A 17477-nucleotide genomic window follows, 5' to 3' on the forward strand; every position below is an offset into this window, starting at 1 on the left:
AAAGTGTTCCGAATTTGTGGGTGTTCCGAATATGTGGGATGACTGTATTATTTAATCTAAAAATGAAAGAAACGTTGTTTCATGCATTGTTCCTCTTACCCCAACGGGTTGTTCGTCTTGCCCCGCTAGTTGAGTAGAACATACGGGAAATCAAAAAAAATAAAATTATTTTTGTTTTTTACATTAAAAACAGGATTTTTTTTAAACTTGTTCTATCAAATTCTTAGTCAAAACCTGGAATAAGATGATTATAACAAAATCCGACAGATTTTTTTTAACGTTTTTAATGGGTTATAACTACAGTTTGTCTAGGAAACAGTTTGGCCAATGTTTGACAGATCCAAACGCCCTTTACGCCCAGCAAAACTGGCAGTGTCGCAAGCGCAAAACATACGTTGCTAGTGCCTATTTATTGTGCATCGGCCAGTCTGATTCCCCTGGACAGTCTGTAGTTATAACGAGCATTGCCTTAGTTTGTTACACTTGCCCCACTTTCCCCTAATTGTTACAAATGGGCAGGTCGAATATCAAAAATCCAAAAAGCTTTGCAAAAAGCCGATCTTCAAAATCCGAAAACAAAAGGCTTACTTTTCAAACAAACGAACCAGTCCAAACACAGCCGTTAGACCCGTTTTTTTTAAGATAAACTTTTCTTCTGTACTACAAAGGGAATTGAGAGTTAAACCAAAGAGTAAAAAAAAAACGGTCAACTTGGGAAACAGTTTGGCATTTTTCACACTTATTTTGGACGTTTTTAAAAGTATGCCTTAAATTGAAAAATTCGAATTACAAACGATTGAAAAGATCAAAAATTTCGACAAAACAAAAAGTGCAAATTAAAAACTTGAAATTTTTGAGGATTTGAGGGTTGGAATCCATTTTTACCAAATTAGTTCGAAATATTCCGGTGAGATACGTTTGATTCCATTTAGTAATGTCCGAAATTGTTCAAAATTCTTGCAAAATATGAAACAAATTTAATAATACAGAAATTAGCAAATAATGTCGGCTTCATTTCACACCACCGCTCGGTACTCTCAATTCAAACCTTCCCCAAAGTCGCAAACGTAATTCCAGGCACAATTTTCTCGCAGTCACACAGTTTCTCTCCCACCAACCCACCCACTAACCTCACCTCTCTCCGCCCATCCATCATCGTCGTCCTTGCTCTTATCGTCATCGGTGCTCGGTCGTCGCTTTTCCACTCAACCTTCGGAATTTTCCGAGCAAAATCGGAGATAAAACATCGCCGAATCTCGCCAGAATCTTCATTCTCAGTGCCGTGGTCGACCCAAGTGGACGTTTTCTCCGTGTCTGTTCCGTGAAATTCGTGAAAACCCCCGTGAATCCGAATCGCGATTTTGTGTGTAGGAATTTTTCCTTCCAAGCTTTCCCCCGACAACCCACAACCACCCACCACTGTGAAATTTTCCCCTCGTCAGAAGAAAACTGTGTGCGTGTGAGTTTGTCGTTTTGCGTAAGTTTTTCCGTCGCGAGCCACAAGTTTTCGGACAAGGATTAATTTTCCGCCCGCCGAGCCGTGAAAGTGCGATTTTGGCGACAGGCCCCAAAGGCAATTTCCACCACCCACCCTCTGCACTCCACGTGAAAGCAAGCCACCCACGTGAAAAAGGAGGGAGTAATTGTGGGTGACGCGAGCTGGGGGGAATTTTCTCGCGGTGGAAAAATTGCCACGGAAAAAACGAGCCTGTGCTGCAAAATTTATATGGCGATGTGCTCCAGTGAGGAAGAACCAATGGAAATCAGATCATAAACTCGGAGGGAACATTTCAAAAGGGGCTTAACGTGATATAAAATCAATAAAAATTAAAAAAGCTAAACAAATTTTCTCATATTACAAAGCTTACAAATAAAATTCAACAAAACTGTAAAATAAGTACCCTTCTCAAAAGTGACTACCCCTTTGAAAAGTGTTGAACAATCAGTGTGAAAGATAACGAAAGGAAAAGCCTTTATCGGGAGATCCGCGAGAACGCAGAAGAATTTATCATTCCACAAATAGACCGCATTTTCGCGGTGGAATTTGATTTCCGCCCCCAACAAATCAACAACCACTTTTTTTTTGCGGGAAGATTTCCCGGATTTGTGCCAAAACGAGAGTGTTTTCCTGAGAACAACTTTTTCCATTTGCGCTGTTTATCTTGTCAACGAGATTTTTGGTGATACTGCAATTTGGTGGTTTTTCCCGAGAAACCAGATTTATCAAAACGGATTATTTGGTCTCGCCCATTAATGGCTTATCAACGTAGCTTAGGACTGAACAGGGCAGAGCCGAACACCTACGCAGCACAATTTTGCGTGCTGAATAATTGTTGACACAGGAATGTGCTTTTAATACTTTCAGAATGAACTTTATTTAAATTACTCTAATTTCAAGTATGGCGATTATTTTTCACGTTTTAAAAAAGAAGAAACATGGAAATTTCGTACTTGCGGAAGGGGTATCTGAAATTGTCGAAACTTGTGTAACGTAATATTTGAACGAACCCTTTTCAGTTCTTATTTATAAGCGAATTCGACCAGTATTATAAGCGTATCCAAAACTGGTCTAAATTGCTGAAGTGCCGTTGCAACTAGTTACCATGTTTTCTTCTGGAAAGTTTAAAATAATATTTATTCATAACTCTAAAATATCGAAACCGAATTTAAAAAAATATATATATTTTGACAATCGTGGAAAAAACATTTTTGGCTTTATATCAAAATATAAAATCAAAGTACATAGCATAAGATTTGATGTCATGCATACTTTTTTAAATTTTAGCCAATTAAAATTATTTTGTTTTTAAAAACGGGAACCATATGGGTAATTCTCCGCCAACTCACACAGCAGTTGCCCCGATCCCTCTTCGATTTGCGTGAAACTTTGTCCTAAGGGGTAACTTTTGTCCCTGATCACGAATCCGAGGTCCGTTTTTTGATATCTCGTGACGGAGGGGCGGTACGACCCCTTCCATGTTTGAACATGTGAAAAAAGAGGTGTTTTTCAATAATTTGCAGCCTGAAACGGTGATGAGATAGAAATTTGGTGTCAAAGGGACTTTTGTGTAAAATTAGACGCCCGATTTGATGGCGTACTCAGAATTCCGAATAAACGTATTTTCATCGAAAAAACACTAAAAAGTTTTAAAATTCTCTCATTTTCCGTTACTCGACTGTAAAAATTTTTGGAACATGTCATTTTATGGGAAATTTAATGTACTTTTCGAATCTACATTGTCCCAGAAGGGTCATTTTTTCATTTAGAACAAAAATTTTCATTTTAAAATTTCGTGTTTTTTCTAACTTTGCAGGGTTATTTTTTAGAGTGTAACAATGTTCTACAAAGTTGTAGAGCAGACAATTACAAACATTTTGATATACAGACATAAGGGGTTTGCTTATAAACATCACGAGTTATCGCGATCGCGAAAAAAAGTTTTGAAAAAGTTGGTCGTCATCGATCATGGCCATTCATGGTCACCCGCGACAGACACGGACGACGAAACAAAGAGAAACGCAAAAAGTAACTTTTTCAAAACTTGTTTTCGTAAAATCGCGATAACTCGTGATGTTTATAAGCAAACCCCTTATGTCTATATATATATTTTTTGTAATTGTCTGCTCTACAACTTTGTAGAACATTGTTACACACTAAAAAAAAACCCTGCTAAGTTAGAAAAAACACGAAATTTTAAAATGAAAATTTTTGTTCCAAATCAAAAAATGACCCTTCTGGGTCAATGTAGATTCGAAAAGTACAATAAATTTCCCATAAAATTACATTTTCTAAAAAAATTTACAGTCCAGTAACGGAAAAAGGGGGAATTTTTAAAACTTTTCTAGTGTTTTTTTCGATGAAAAATACGTTTATTCGGAATTCTGAGTACGCCATCAAATCGGGCGTCTAATTTTAAATAAAAGTCCCTTTGACACCAAATTTCTATCTCATCACCGTTTCAGGCTGCAAATTATTGAAAAACACCTCTTTTTTCGCATGTTCAAAAATGGAAGGGGTCGTACCGCCCCTCCGTCACGAGTTATCAAAAAACGGACCTCGGATTCGTGATCAGGGACACAAGTTACCCCTTAGGACAAAGTTTCACGCACAGCGAAGAGGGGTCGGGGCAACTTTTCCCGATTTCGTGTGAGTTGGTAGAGAATTACCCATATACAGCAATTCCATTTGAAAAGAGCCTAAACCGAAAAAAAATTTGGTACCCTAACATGTATAAGTCATCGCTTAAATTTTAAGTTATTGCAGTTTTAGTGAAAACGTTGATTTTTGCCGATTTCGTCATTTTCATGTTTTTGCGCGTGGCGCGTCGAAAATCTTAGTTTTTATTTTCAAAAAATCATATCTCGGAAACGTACGGTTCGAAATCGCCAATTTTTTAATGGTATGGTGAAATTTTCCGAGGAATCCGATAAAAATATTATCAGACATAGGCTCTTTGGTCCAGACACGGTAAAAACGCCATATTAAATTTTCATACGACTTTTTCAAATGTTAAGCTAGATTTTTGAAACTTCTTACTATTTTTCTCAAATAGCCAAACTAATCACCTTTCTTTTGCGTCTAAGACAGCTAAAATCGGATGAAATGACGCGGAGATATGATTTTTTTGCAAAAAGTGGTTTTTGCGAAAAATTGCGAAAATTGCCATTTTTCGAACCACCCTAGCAAGATGTAGGTCACCCTCGATAAACAAAAAAATACGGGTCTAAATATTTTGGCCAAGGAACTCCCAGAAAAAAATTAAGCCCGATCGGAGAACTTTTTTTCGGTTTAGGCTTTTTTCAAATGGAAATTCCTTTTTTCAAATGGAATTGCTGTATAACAATAAGTCACAAACTTTCAACCAGTGTTGGCATTCTCGCGCCCTCGCGAGAAAAATTCCTCGCCACGAGTCTCGAGTTGCCGAGAGAAACTCACTGATTGCCCGTGCTCTCCTCCGCTCGCGAACGGGCTTTCTCGCAAGCCAGAATTGCCCTTTCGCGAGAAGTTGAACGTGTTAGAAACGAACAAAAAACAACACAGCGATTGAAGTTACACCTCTATACCATCGTCTGGTTCGCATTCATAAGCCTGATAAACAAATTGCTAGCTCGCGGCGAGAGTGAAAATACGAGCGTGAGCGAGAAGAGAAAAGTACTACAAGTTCTCTCCGTCGTTCGCGAGCGAGAAATGCTTTCCTTCTTCTCGCTCGAATTCCAACACTGCTTTCAACCATTTAATTTTCTTCAAATTTTAGAGTTCTTGTTTCCCACGCTTTTTTAAGATCAAAAATTGGCTGAAAAAATGATTTTTCGCGAGTTTTTAGATCGAAGCCCGCTTAGAAACGGGGTTGGGCTATAGAGGGTTATGTGTTATTTATACAATATTTTTGATGCCGTATCTCAGATATTTTGATGAAATACTTGTCCGGATCTATTATGCGACCGAGGGGCGTGACATTGGCCTCGCGTCATTTGATATTTGACAGCACCACACCTGCTTTGAAAACTTTGATTTGCCTCGTGTCACTTTCGCTCGCACAACTGTCAAGTTTGTTTTTATTTAGGTTTAGAAAGAAGATACGTCGCGGGCTAGATTTTTTTAATGAAATACTTGGGATTTGAGGTTGTTGCCATAAATCTTTGGCTTCGAAACTCAGCCAATGGAATGGCATCGGCTGAACGACTGGGAGGAGTGCACGAGGATTTGGTCCGAATGTAACAGAGGGAGGCGAGGTTGCAGCTGGAACTGAACGTGTTGACGACGCCGAGCATGCCAGACCCGCCGAGGTCGCAGTGTCCGACGCCACCTCCGGCGATGCAGCAGCATTATTGGGAGAGTTTGCAGCAGCACCATAGGCGGGGAGCAAAGTAAGGAGGGGATATTGAACGATGGAAGATTGCTGATTAATTTTGTGTTTGTTTTAGGTGGTTTCTTAGTCGGTTTTCCGCCAAGCTTCCCGTTGTCTAATGCGGTTTAGATGCGCATCTGTTCGGTAGACGATTTCCTGGCATCAGCCGCCGTCGACGATTCCAGTGAAATTTTCTCCACCGTTTAAAATGATTCCCCCGTTGCACCTGCTCCAGAAACAGCAACAGATGCAGCACCATCATGGCAAGCTGAACCGATCCGTGGAGTACGAAGTGTACGCGAATCTGACGAGCGAACGGGACAAGCAGTGCCAGCTGGTGATTCAGCTGTCGCAGCAGAACAAGATCACACCTTACTAGAACGATTACTTTTTTGCGTGTTCCCCGCTCGGAACTTGTGTTGAATAGTGATTTTTATTTGCCCATTGTTATAAATAAATACAAGCTATTTTATACCTTTGTTTATATTTCAAAGCAAATTCATTCATAAATTGTGGACCGGCCTGATTTGGAACGTTTGTCTCTTTAACGCGACGTAGATGAAGGTGGCCTAAAAGAATGCAGCAGTGAATTTAATCATTAGAGTCCAACTAAATCAACTTTTATAATACCTTCTCGTTGAACTCGGATTGCCACCGGGAAGCACCTACAACTCCGAGATGGCCTGGCCAAATTCTACTCTCGAACGTATCGGGCTCGGTGGACGTTTTCGTATCGCTGATCGGGTACGATCCGCACCGGCAACGTTAGCGGCTTCCAGCTCAATTGTCGGAATCTCCAGACGGAACTTGAACTTTTCGTTTCGACGCCGTTGTCGCAAAACGCCTGACTGCAACTGGGAGATGCACACCTGGCTTGAGAGGAGGCAGTACAGAACATCGTCCGGCGCGTTGGCGAGTTTGGGAGTAAATCGACCTCTTCCGTCGCAGTCATTTCATCGTCTACCCACTTGCATCGTTCCTGTATCCACCGTCAAATCCTCCGTTGGCCCGGTGATCATGCCAAAGTCGTTCTCCGGCAGACGCTAATCAAGAAAACTCTGGGACCATCATCGTTAAAGGTTTGCCGACGGGAAGGCTGACACAACCACTTTCCGGAAACTCATTTTGTGGCAAATGATCCTGAAACGAGTAAGCACACAGAAAAATAGGAGCAAACCTGCCGGATTATGCCACGTTTCACCGAAGTTAGTGATACAATCACCTGCCGCAATCAAACGCTCACCTGGGGAAACAAATCCTACTGCAGGTGCTGCTGCTGATCCGGGTGTCTACTGCAAACGCCGTCGCGATTGTTAGCAACCACCTCGGTTGTAGTTATTCTTGCGATCGATGATGATGATGATGGTGATGATGATCGCCGCTGCCTCCAATTTTGTAATAATTTAGAGTCTCCGCTGCCGGAATGTCCACCGGAATGTTCTCACGATGGACCACCACCAGGAGAAAACATTCCCGTAAGACCGACTTATCGGCGCCAAACAAATTGCACCAAACACAACAACAACACTCGCAATGTCAAACTGTCAAATCAATGTGGTGGAAAAAGAGGTGGCGATGTTTTGATCGTAAACAAACGTTAATTTCTCGTTAATTAATTTATTTTGGCAGTTAATTAATTAAATAATTAAATTTTTTACTATTGTCGCGCCCCTCGTATGCGACCCATCGTTGAATGAGTAATCAAAAAGTCACAACAATTGAAGATCTGACACCCATATCACAAGAAATTAGTAATGAAGCTTAATTTTTTAAACATGTTAAGAGGGAATGATGCTATTTTGACAGAATGTAATTACTATATGAATGTAAGAAAAGCACCAACCAAATAAAGGTGGATTGACTAAGGTATTTTTTTATTGCCAACACTGTGTAATGAAGTTGGACAAACTCGTGCCTTAACTCAAAAAAAATATTTTTCGCCATCTAACATATATTTATCATAAACTATTGGTGTTAAAAATCTAAATAAAAACGGGTGAATTTTTTTATAGTGAAACTTTTATCAGAGAAGTCCTAAGGAATATTTACAACTTTGGTCAGAAAATTTGTATGGACATTTTGTTACGGGGTCCAAAAATCCAAAGTTTTGCGTTACGTAATAAAATAACGCTCTCTTAAGCGCTCGGGTAGTTTTTTGATCCATTTTTTAAAATCTTTTGACTTTTGATAAAAATTATCAAATCGTCTTTATATTCAAGAAGAAGAGGAAAAACATGGTCCAGTTTTACCGGAGATATTCTGGATTATGTTGGGGTAACTAGGTCTCCCAATTTGGGGTAATTTGTTGATATAATCAGAATTTTCCATAGAACAATGACAAAAATGATAAAAAAGTTATAAGCATAATTCCGTCAAAATGAAAAAGTATTCTAAACCTTAACTGGTATACCGAAACGGATTTCTTCTTTCCAATGTTTTTACAAAAACTGGATTGACATTGACTTTAAGACTAAAGTACACGGGGTTGGATTGTAGAGGGTTGTTTTTTTTGCAGACAAAACAAGTAGCTTATCCACCTAACCGCTAAACCACTTGCCATAATCATTATCACTAAGTAGCTGCCAAATTTATTATCACACTCCCAAAACGTTCTTCAAGTTTTGAGATGAAGACAACGACGTCTCCTAAATGATCCTCCGGGAGGAACATCCTCATCATCGTTTTAGCGCGCCAACAAAGATGAGACGGTAACGGCGAAGCACGAAACTTAATTTGATTAATTAGCAACCATTAAAAAGCACTGTACGTGGGGCATTACACGTGGTGGGAGAGAGGGAGGAGGGAATTTGGGAGAGAATGTATGTGAAAATGATATTAGTGCGCAAGTTTTTCCAAAGACAAAGAAGCATTATGTTCTTTGAGAGAGTGTTTCAAAAGATGGTGGTAGCGTCATAACTAAGTTTCGTGCTAGTTTCATTAGGTAACAGATTCAGAACAGGAAGCCTCATTTTGGGAAACGATGCAATCTTCGAGCAATCATGCAATTGGTACACCCAAACGAAAGGTGCCGTACAATGAATGCCGAAAAGCTTGCATCAAAATGAAACAAAAGTCTTTCAAAGAGATCCGGATCAAATCTCAGTAAAATTCTAAAATTTTGTTTGATTTTTGCTGCTTGCATGACGTGGCTCAATGATGATTCAATGTAAACGGGACAAAAGTAAATCACATCCACCCCCACACGCTTTCTCCCTTTCCGGAAGGCATGTCACGTTGACCACAAAGCGGCCACGTCCCGGCCATCACATAACCAAAGTGTCCAAAACGAGCGATTTAATTTGCTCCCCGTTTCTCCCTGCTCCACCGTGTACGATCACGCCCCAAATTCGTTTTCGATATATTTACCAATTGTCCCCATCCCATATTTACATGCCGGAAGTGTCCTCCCGGGCGCGTAGGTGGGTAGCCACGTGTCACCCGGACATGCCTCGCAGCGGGGTGGTGAGAACCTGTCAGCACTCGGTGAAATTGCGTCCGTATTAGAGGTCACTTTGCCAATATCAGAGAGAGAGAGAGAGAGCGAATAAGAGGTGTTTGTTCGAGGAAATATTTGCCGTGGCAAGATAATTCCACTCGACAATGAACAGAGGGACTAAACGACGACGACAACGACAACGAGGAGACATCCGGAGAATCATTGTCCTCTGTCAACACGACGGGGACTTCATTGACGATAACGACGGTGTGTCGTCCAGGTCATTATAATTGTGCTCTCAAGTCAGTGGCGCTTGGCAGGCACTTTCTGAGAAATTATCTGGAAATTCGACATTCAGATTTTCTGTTAAGAAAACGTTACTTAATCCACCCTTAGGTGGTTGTTGCCTTCCTCATATAGAGGGTAATGCTATCCAATATAGATACACAAGGGCGGACCTTTCAGTGTTCTATCAACTTGACTCAATATTCATACCATCGGATTGGGTAGTCAGATCTTCATTATTATGTGCTTATAACTTTTGATAGGGTTGTCAGATCTGCATTCTACTGAACTCGAACTCGGTCTTTTGATTACCTATCCAACGACAGGTCGCATGATAGATCCGGACAACGTTTTCATCGAAATATATGAGATCCGCCCTCGAAAAAGTGCATAAATAACACTTAAGTGCGCATAACTTTTGATAGGGTTGTCAGATCTTCAATCTTTTGAACTCGTAGGAAAGATCTTTCGAATACCTTTCTAAAAATGTATAACATGACGGGGTTTCTTACAAAACCACCCTTTTTACAATCTTCCGGACTTTTGTTAGAATCGTTTTTTTAGCATAACTTTTGAAGTACTTTACTGAACTTTATAATTTTCATTGGCGACTTATGGGACTCCAAGACGGATCGAATAAGGCCAATACGGTCCAAATCGGTTCAGCCAGTGCCGAGATAATCCAGTGCAAAATTTTTTGATCACCATCCCACCACACACACAGACATTTACTCAGAATGTGATTCTGAGTCGATATGTAGGGTAGGGTAGTCATCAATGAGACACTTTTGGTTTTTAAACTTCAGCGATTTTTGTATTTTTTTCATTACCATGTTTTAAAGAGCTTTTTGATGCCTTTGCTTTCTTTTAATTTGTTCTAACATTGACCAAAATATGAGATCGATTTGACGTCTACAGCCAGAGTTATTCAACTGTCTCATTGTAGACGCACTTGGCAGGAACAATGAGACAGCTGGGGAACAATGAGACACTCTACAAAAATCAATACTTTTCTAGTAAAACATCATATTTTTATAATGTTTCATTGCAGGTGACTTGCTTCGAATATTTTCATGCAATTTTGTCAACATGAAACTTCAATTAACAAAAGTTATACTAAAAAGTATTTAAATTTTGTAAAATCCACATATTTTACCAAATAACTCTATATTTTTTAAATAAATGAAGTTCAAACTCAATAAATATGCCGAAAATCACTTCCAATTCATGTTTTGAAAGATTTCTATAGATTTTGAAAAGTTTAATGAAGAAAAATCAAAGTGTCGCATTGTTACCCATGGGCCGAAAAGAGTGGGGAACAATGAGACAGCCCTGGATTCTGGGTATATTCTAAATTTTGGTCAAACCTTATAAAAGGACATTGTATCCCAACTCATGCCATGTGAAATGACGAAAGAAATTTGGAGAAATATTAGTTTTTGTGTTAATGGCAGCCTATAAGCGAGAATGTAATTTTTGGTAATAATTTACTTTTACACCACAGAATCAAACATGTATGAATAACTTTGCAAGGGAGCTTCCATAACCAAAGCCACTATAATGGCAGACGAGTATCTAGTAGACACACCTTTCCTGCAAATATGAGCCGGATTGGTTGAAACTACGTCTTGTGAGAGCCATTTTATCATTGTTCCCCGTGTCTCATTGATGACTACTCTACCCTACACACCAAATTTTTTATACTGAAATTCCGTAAAGTTTTGCTGCATTTTCATCTACTGAAATTTCAGTAAACGATTCAGTAATTTAGATTTTTCTGAATTCTCAGTTAACTGATATTTGTCACTTTGATAGATGATTTACTGAAATTTCAGTAAAATAGTTGTCAAAACAACTGAATTTTCAGCAAAAGAAACGTCAAATTATTTTGCTGAAAATTCAGTAATTTTCTTGTGGCAGTTCGACAGATCATTTGCTGAAGATTAAATAAAAACACAACATGTTTGAAAGAGGATTTTCTCTCGGCAGCATCCAAACAATAAGTCATAAGTGACATTTCAGTTTGACAGATATGCTGATGATTACTGAATCGCATTCAGTTAATTATTTTACTGAAATGGCAATCAAAAATTTGCTGTGCATACACAGCATTTTTGATTGATTGTTTACACAGCATATCTGGCAAACTGAAATGTCACTTATGACTTATTGTTTGGATGCTGCAGAGAGAAAATCCTCTTTCAAACATGTTGTGTTTTTATTTAATCTTCAGCAAATGATCTGTCGAACTGCCACAAGAAAATTACTTAATTTTCAGCAAAATAATTTGACGTTTCTTTTGACCGAGCCACGTAGCCCAGTGGTAACGCTTCCGTCTCGTAAGCGGTAGATCGGGGTTCAAATCCCGGCTTGGACCAACACAACTGGTGATCTTTTCCCTTCTGAAATCGATTGCTTAGCAAAGGAATGGTAGTGTATCGTCACAAACTGGACCTTATCACGACACCTTAGGGAGGCGACCTATGGAATGTTGACACTAACCTTAACATGTTAACATTAAGTTGAGAATGAAACTGCCACTGAATCCGCTTTGTAAATGCCGGCCCCGATACTCTTCAAGGGTGTTCCCCTCAGGAACTGGGAAAGACTTACTTTACTTACTTTTGCTAAAATTTCAGTTGTTTTGACAACTATTTTACTGAAATTTCAGTAAATCATCTATCAATGTGACAAATATCAGCTAACTGAAAATTCAGTAAAATCTAAATTACTGAATCGTTTACAGAAATTCCAGTAGATGAAAATGCAGTAAAACTTTACTGAATTTCAGTGTACATGAAGGTGGGTCTAGGAGGTCAAATTAAGAATTTCGTTTTTTGAGTGATTTTATAGCCTTTCCTCAGTAAAGTGAGGAAGGCAAAAAACAAACATACAGGAACATATAAAAAATACAGACTGTCCAGGGGAAACAGATTGGCCGATGCAAAATAAATAGGCACTGGCAACGTATGTTTTGCGCTTGCAACACTGCCAGTTTTGCTGGGTGTAAAGGGCGTTTGGATCTGTCAAACATTGGCCAAACTGTTTCCTAGACAAACTGTAATAAAAAACACCTTCAGTGGTGGTTCGTCGCTGTTGCATACACTCCAAAAATTGCATGCAATGTAAACCATTCGGTTCTGCCGAAATATTTTTGTAAAATTCAAAGTGCACGTTTTTCCGGGGACCCTAAACTTTATGCATCCCCTCGAGTTGAGCCTGCGCAGAAATTTTGTTGGTCGGTGTAATTGTATCTACTTTTCCAAATAGTCCTAATCATAAAGTACTACTTTGCTGAAGACATCAAATCGATTAGAAAATCCCTTCTCCAGATACAAATTTTCAAATATTTGCAAAGGGAGCATTCTTTTATTACGTAACGCGAAAATTTGGATTTTTGGACCCCCTTCTCCCTCCTCCTAACAAAATTTCCATAACTCGGCCTTGGACCACCCACTCCCCCAAACTGCGTTACGTAATAAAAGAACGCTCCCATAGCACTTTTCATGGACAGGCCCCACATACCTATGGAGACTTGTATGGAGAAAACAATAATGTAAAATGGCTTATTTTAACCTGTTCGTTCATATTAAAAATAAAAACATAAAATGAGATATTGTGGTTTTTTTACTCTCTGTTTAATGTTATTTTTAGTTTTGTTTTAGAATTTGGATATAGAAACATGTTTTATATGAATTCAAGCTACAATTTTTTCAATGATATAAGATTGAATAAGGTTTTACTTATGTTTTTCAATGTTTTAATCATAAGCAAAATATTAGACTGTTTGGTTACACAATAAAATACATTATTTTAACACGGTCTCTAAGTTCTTGTGGCACCTTGAATAAACCAAAATTAGTGCACGTAATGTAAACAATAACAAACACGTTTTGTTTGGCTGATCATTCTGTGCACTGTTGCGACGTTTGGTTGAATGTGGTTGCCAGAGACCCGAGATATAATTACAAATGTTTATTTTAGTCCGGCCTGTACGTGTGTCAAACGCGTTCTGACCTGAAATGTCTTTGGCCAATTGTTGCACTTACAGCAATTTTCAGGGTGTGTCAAGATAGCACGACTAGATTGAAATTTCTTTCATATGAAGAGCGATCAACAATGCACGAATTTCTTCGGGTTTTATTGAATATCTCAGGATGAAAATCGAATTTTGGAGATCTGTGAAGGGCAAAAGGTGAGGCATTGAGAGCTGCACAAAAGAGCGGTCCTCATTCAATTTGGCCCAAATACCATAACCTTCTTGGTCTATACAACTCCCGGCAGACAGTAATAACAAAATTCATGCCATTTCAATAACAAATACTGTTAAAATAACAGAAAGTGTTATGGAATCTTTTTGAAAATTCCATTTTTGCAAAAGAGTTTATTAACAGTTTAGGTTATAATAACAAAATTTGTTATTGGTTTGATATTGGTTGAAAGCCAAAACAACATTGGAATCACATTTTTGTTATGGGAGAATAACTTCAACTCTTATTGGGATGATCGGATTAGTTGTTAAAATAACAAAAAATAATAACAAAGATTTGTTCGAAGAATAACTAAAAATATTATTAGTCTGTTATTACAATAACAATCCAATAACAAAAAATTCATAACGACGAATAACAAATCCTGTGATAAATAACATAAAATGTTATTGGCCTAGTATTTTCGAATATCAAAAAATGTTATTCCCAAGTTATTTCCGTCTGCTCGGGTATGAATCAAAATGTTAAACTTTCAACAACCCAACTGGCCAGAGAATTATAATTCACAGCATCCTCCTAGCCCCCGTGACAGTGGGATGGGGTCAAGTGGTCCTCTAGAGTTGGGGCTGGGTCATGTTGAGCCCAACCGACGCCCGCAAGCAAGCTTGCTATCAATCGATGTCGATGCTCTTCTGCGTTGAGGGTCGCCCCGAAATGTCCTCGTCTAATTCGAGGACCGTTCACCGAGACTCTCGACGAACGACGCCTCTTGGGGTTGACAAATTTTGCCCCCAAAGTGGACACTTCAAGTGTGAAGTTGCATGCAAGTATGTATGCGATTTGGTGTCGGTTTATGTTTCATAGAAATTTGGAACTGTGAATTTTGAACTTTGTGTGAGGCTTTAAGTTATGATCGATTGTGGCATACAAAAAGTGTTTGATTTAGATCGAGAAGAGAAAAAGTTGAAATTCAATCAAACGAATGCTACATGCAGAAATCCAATATCATCCCACAGTACTACAAGCATCCCTTTAATACCAGGGAATCCTTTCTTTTGCTTCTTTCCGGAACGGTCCTGCTCAAGCAAGGGACGTGTGAAGGATTGCTTGATTTTATTACCTTCCCCTTAACCCGATGAGCCTGTCCAACCTTTTGGTGAAGATTCTCCGCACCAGGACGTTAGCTAAGCTCTGACTTCTTCGTTTGCCACTGCCGACGACCATTATCATGTCAATAGAGAGAGAGAGAGAGAGAGAGAGAGAGAGAGAGAGAGAGAGAGAGAGAGTCCCTTCTCCCCAGTCCGACAACAATGTCAACAGGGAGTTCTGTATCCACATCCCAGAGTCCCAGAGTCAGAGGCCGAGTCAATCTACGATGGTGATGTTGTGCGCCCGTGGGTAGTAGATATACGTGACCCGGTCCTATTTCGGGTCAATGGGAAAGGAAGAACTGCTAATGTGCGCCATTCCGTCTGCCCTGCAGTTCTCTTTTATGGCACTGTTGGCCTCTCCATGGGGCTCAATGGATATCACGAGGACATCCACTGATACTTATTGTTGGCACCAGCGCAGCATCTTGATGCTATTTGCAGATGATGCTCGAGTCGAGCCCTGTAACGCGTAATGTCCACGTGGGCGAACCTTGTCCAACACAGGTTAAACCCAACTGTACGAAGGACTACTGTGGTGCCGTAACGGTTACGCGGTTCATAGTGTGCCTTAGGGACTGGGGGATTTGTTTGATTCATGTGAAATTCTGAGGAGAGCCGTTTGTTATTCTCCGCCCAGCAATGTTATCGGGACGATGCTCATTACGATGCAAATCGTTGCTCGCACACACTGTGCTGGCTATGTGCAAGTATTTCAAATATTTGTGATCGGTTAGTGAATAGTGAAAACCTTGAAATCTCAGTTAAGTGTTGAAAATGTCGTAAGAGTACAACTCTAATTTTTTTACATGATACTCGAAAAATTTAAGCAAAATTTTGCTATTCTTCATGATTAAATCGTAAAACACCCTCAAAGTGTATCGGGGCCACAATTACAAAGAGTACAAACTTCAGTTAACAGATCGTTTCTTTTCGTTTTCCTACATGCTTGTGACAGTACACTGGTTTGCGTTATTGAATAGATCGTTTCCAGAAAGGAACAATTATCAGCTGTGTTGGTCCATATGGCTACGTGACTTGATATTTTTCCGGAACATTACGATGTTTTTAAAATATATTTTTGAGTTAAGAGCATTTCTCGAGTTAGTTTGCATATGGTCCTATCAATCATCACGACCTCCAGTACTAATTTGCTTTTTTATCTAAAATAAATTAAATTTTCATTGTTCTTGATTTGAGAGCATTCAAAAAATTTGCAGATAGAGCGTCCAATTTCCCGTCCCGGGAAAAAAATTCCCGGGAATTCCCGGGATTTCCCGAAAAAAAATATTTCCCGTTTCCCGGGAAATTTGTAAATTTCCCGGGAATTCCCGAAATTCAAGCAAAAGTATAGATTTTTTAAACTTTTTGGCATATTTTTTTAATTTGAATAAAAAATTGTTTAAGAACTATATTTTATTTTATTCAATTCAATTTACTGTTTATATTGAACTTATCAGTTTGTCTGAAATTTTCATGACAAGGTTTTTTTTAGATGGTGATAATTTCTGAAGCATTTATAACTAGAAATAAATCTTGTTTTTTGTTGGGTAACACAAATTATGATTTTTTGGAATGAAAATATACTCTTATATTTTTGGTACGTTTTTAAACGAATGTTATAAAATGATGATTATCATTTGAAAATATAGTATCCCTTCCCGCCAAGATCAAAATTGAGAATTACGGTGATCACTAAAACCCATTTTCTCAGATAATTTCCGAATTTTCAATTATGGGTAGTAGAGCTACCAGGGGCGTAACAGGTTTAAATATGATACTTTTTAACTACTTTTTTTGACTATGAAAATTCTTTTTATCGGAGTCATTTCTTAGGCTGAATCATACAAAAAATCATTAAAAAACTACTTCGTGTAATAAGGTACCAACAACAAAAAAAAACGAACATATTTCAGAAACTCGCTCAAAATATTTGAAAACTTGTGATTGCATAAAAATGGTATTTTAAGAGCGAGTCCACGAACAGGGCATACCCCTTTGTATGGGACGTCGTTTGGACCTCACCAATCTGCCTGAAATTTTCAGGGGTTGTTTGTACATATAAAACTAGCATCTGGCCAAAATATGAGCTCTCTAGGTCAACGGGAAGTGGGGCAAATCGGGACACAAAGTTTAAAGGTTCAAAAACGTCCAAAATCGTAAAAAGGCTGTAACTTGGGCAAAATTCAATTTAATTTAAAAATTCAAAATGCATCTGAAAGGGCTTAAAAAATGCAACAAAATGCAGGATAGAACACCCCGATTGGTTAAATCTAAAGGGAGTTATTGACATTTTAGTGAAAAAATTGCACAATTTTCAAACTCAAATAAAAAAGTGTTCCATCCAGATATCAACTCGGTTCGACCTGCAGCTTGTAGGGGACATCTGGGACTACCATCTGAAACTGAGAACGCTTTGGGTAAGGCAGTTTAACATATTAAATAGATACTTTTACTTTTAGTGAATTTTTTGGATGTAAATTTTTGCTCGGGGGACCCCTTAGATCCAATTTTCTGATGATTATTTTATCATATTCGTGTTCCTGAG

The 17477-nt window shown here is 38.7% G+C and overlaps 1 protein-coding gene and 1 long non-coding RNA gene across 5 annotated transcripts in view; one reads left to right on the forward strand and one right to left on the reverse strand.

Annotated features, from left to right (window-relative positions):
- The first annotated feature begins 1231 nt into the window (after window positions 1-1231).
- Window positions 1232-17477, forward strand: part of LOC6042557 (calmodulin-like protein 1) — a 59152-nt gene continuing 42906 nt past the window's right edge. Inside the window, exon 1 of one of the 4 annotated variants that reach the window (XM_038261455.1) lies at window positions 1232-1367. The gene's annotated coding sequence lies outside the window, so the exon portion shown is untranslated. Of the gene's footprint in view, window positions 1478-17477 lie in introns of all 4 variants that reach the window. The other 3 variants (XM_038261450.1, XM_038261451.1, XM_038261454.1) reach the window with 3 other exon arrangements.
- On the reverse strand, window positions 6338-7367 carry LOC119769381. Its single transcript, XR_005278307.1, has 3 exons — window positions 7093-7367; window positions 6480-6989; window positions 6338-6418 (listed from the first exon to the last, which is right to left on the reverse strand). It is a non-coding gene; the product is annotated as an uncharacterized LOC119769381 (long non-coding RNA).

This window comes from Culex quinquefasciatus, chromosome 3, assembly GCF_015732765.1.
Source record: "Culex quinquefasciatus strain JHB chromosome 3, VPISU_Cqui_1.0_pri_paternal, whole genome shotgun sequence".
In the NCBI taxonomy this organism is placed as follows: domain Eukaryota; kingdom Metazoa; phylum Arthropoda; class Insecta; order Diptera; family Culicidae; genus Culex; species Culex quinquefasciatus.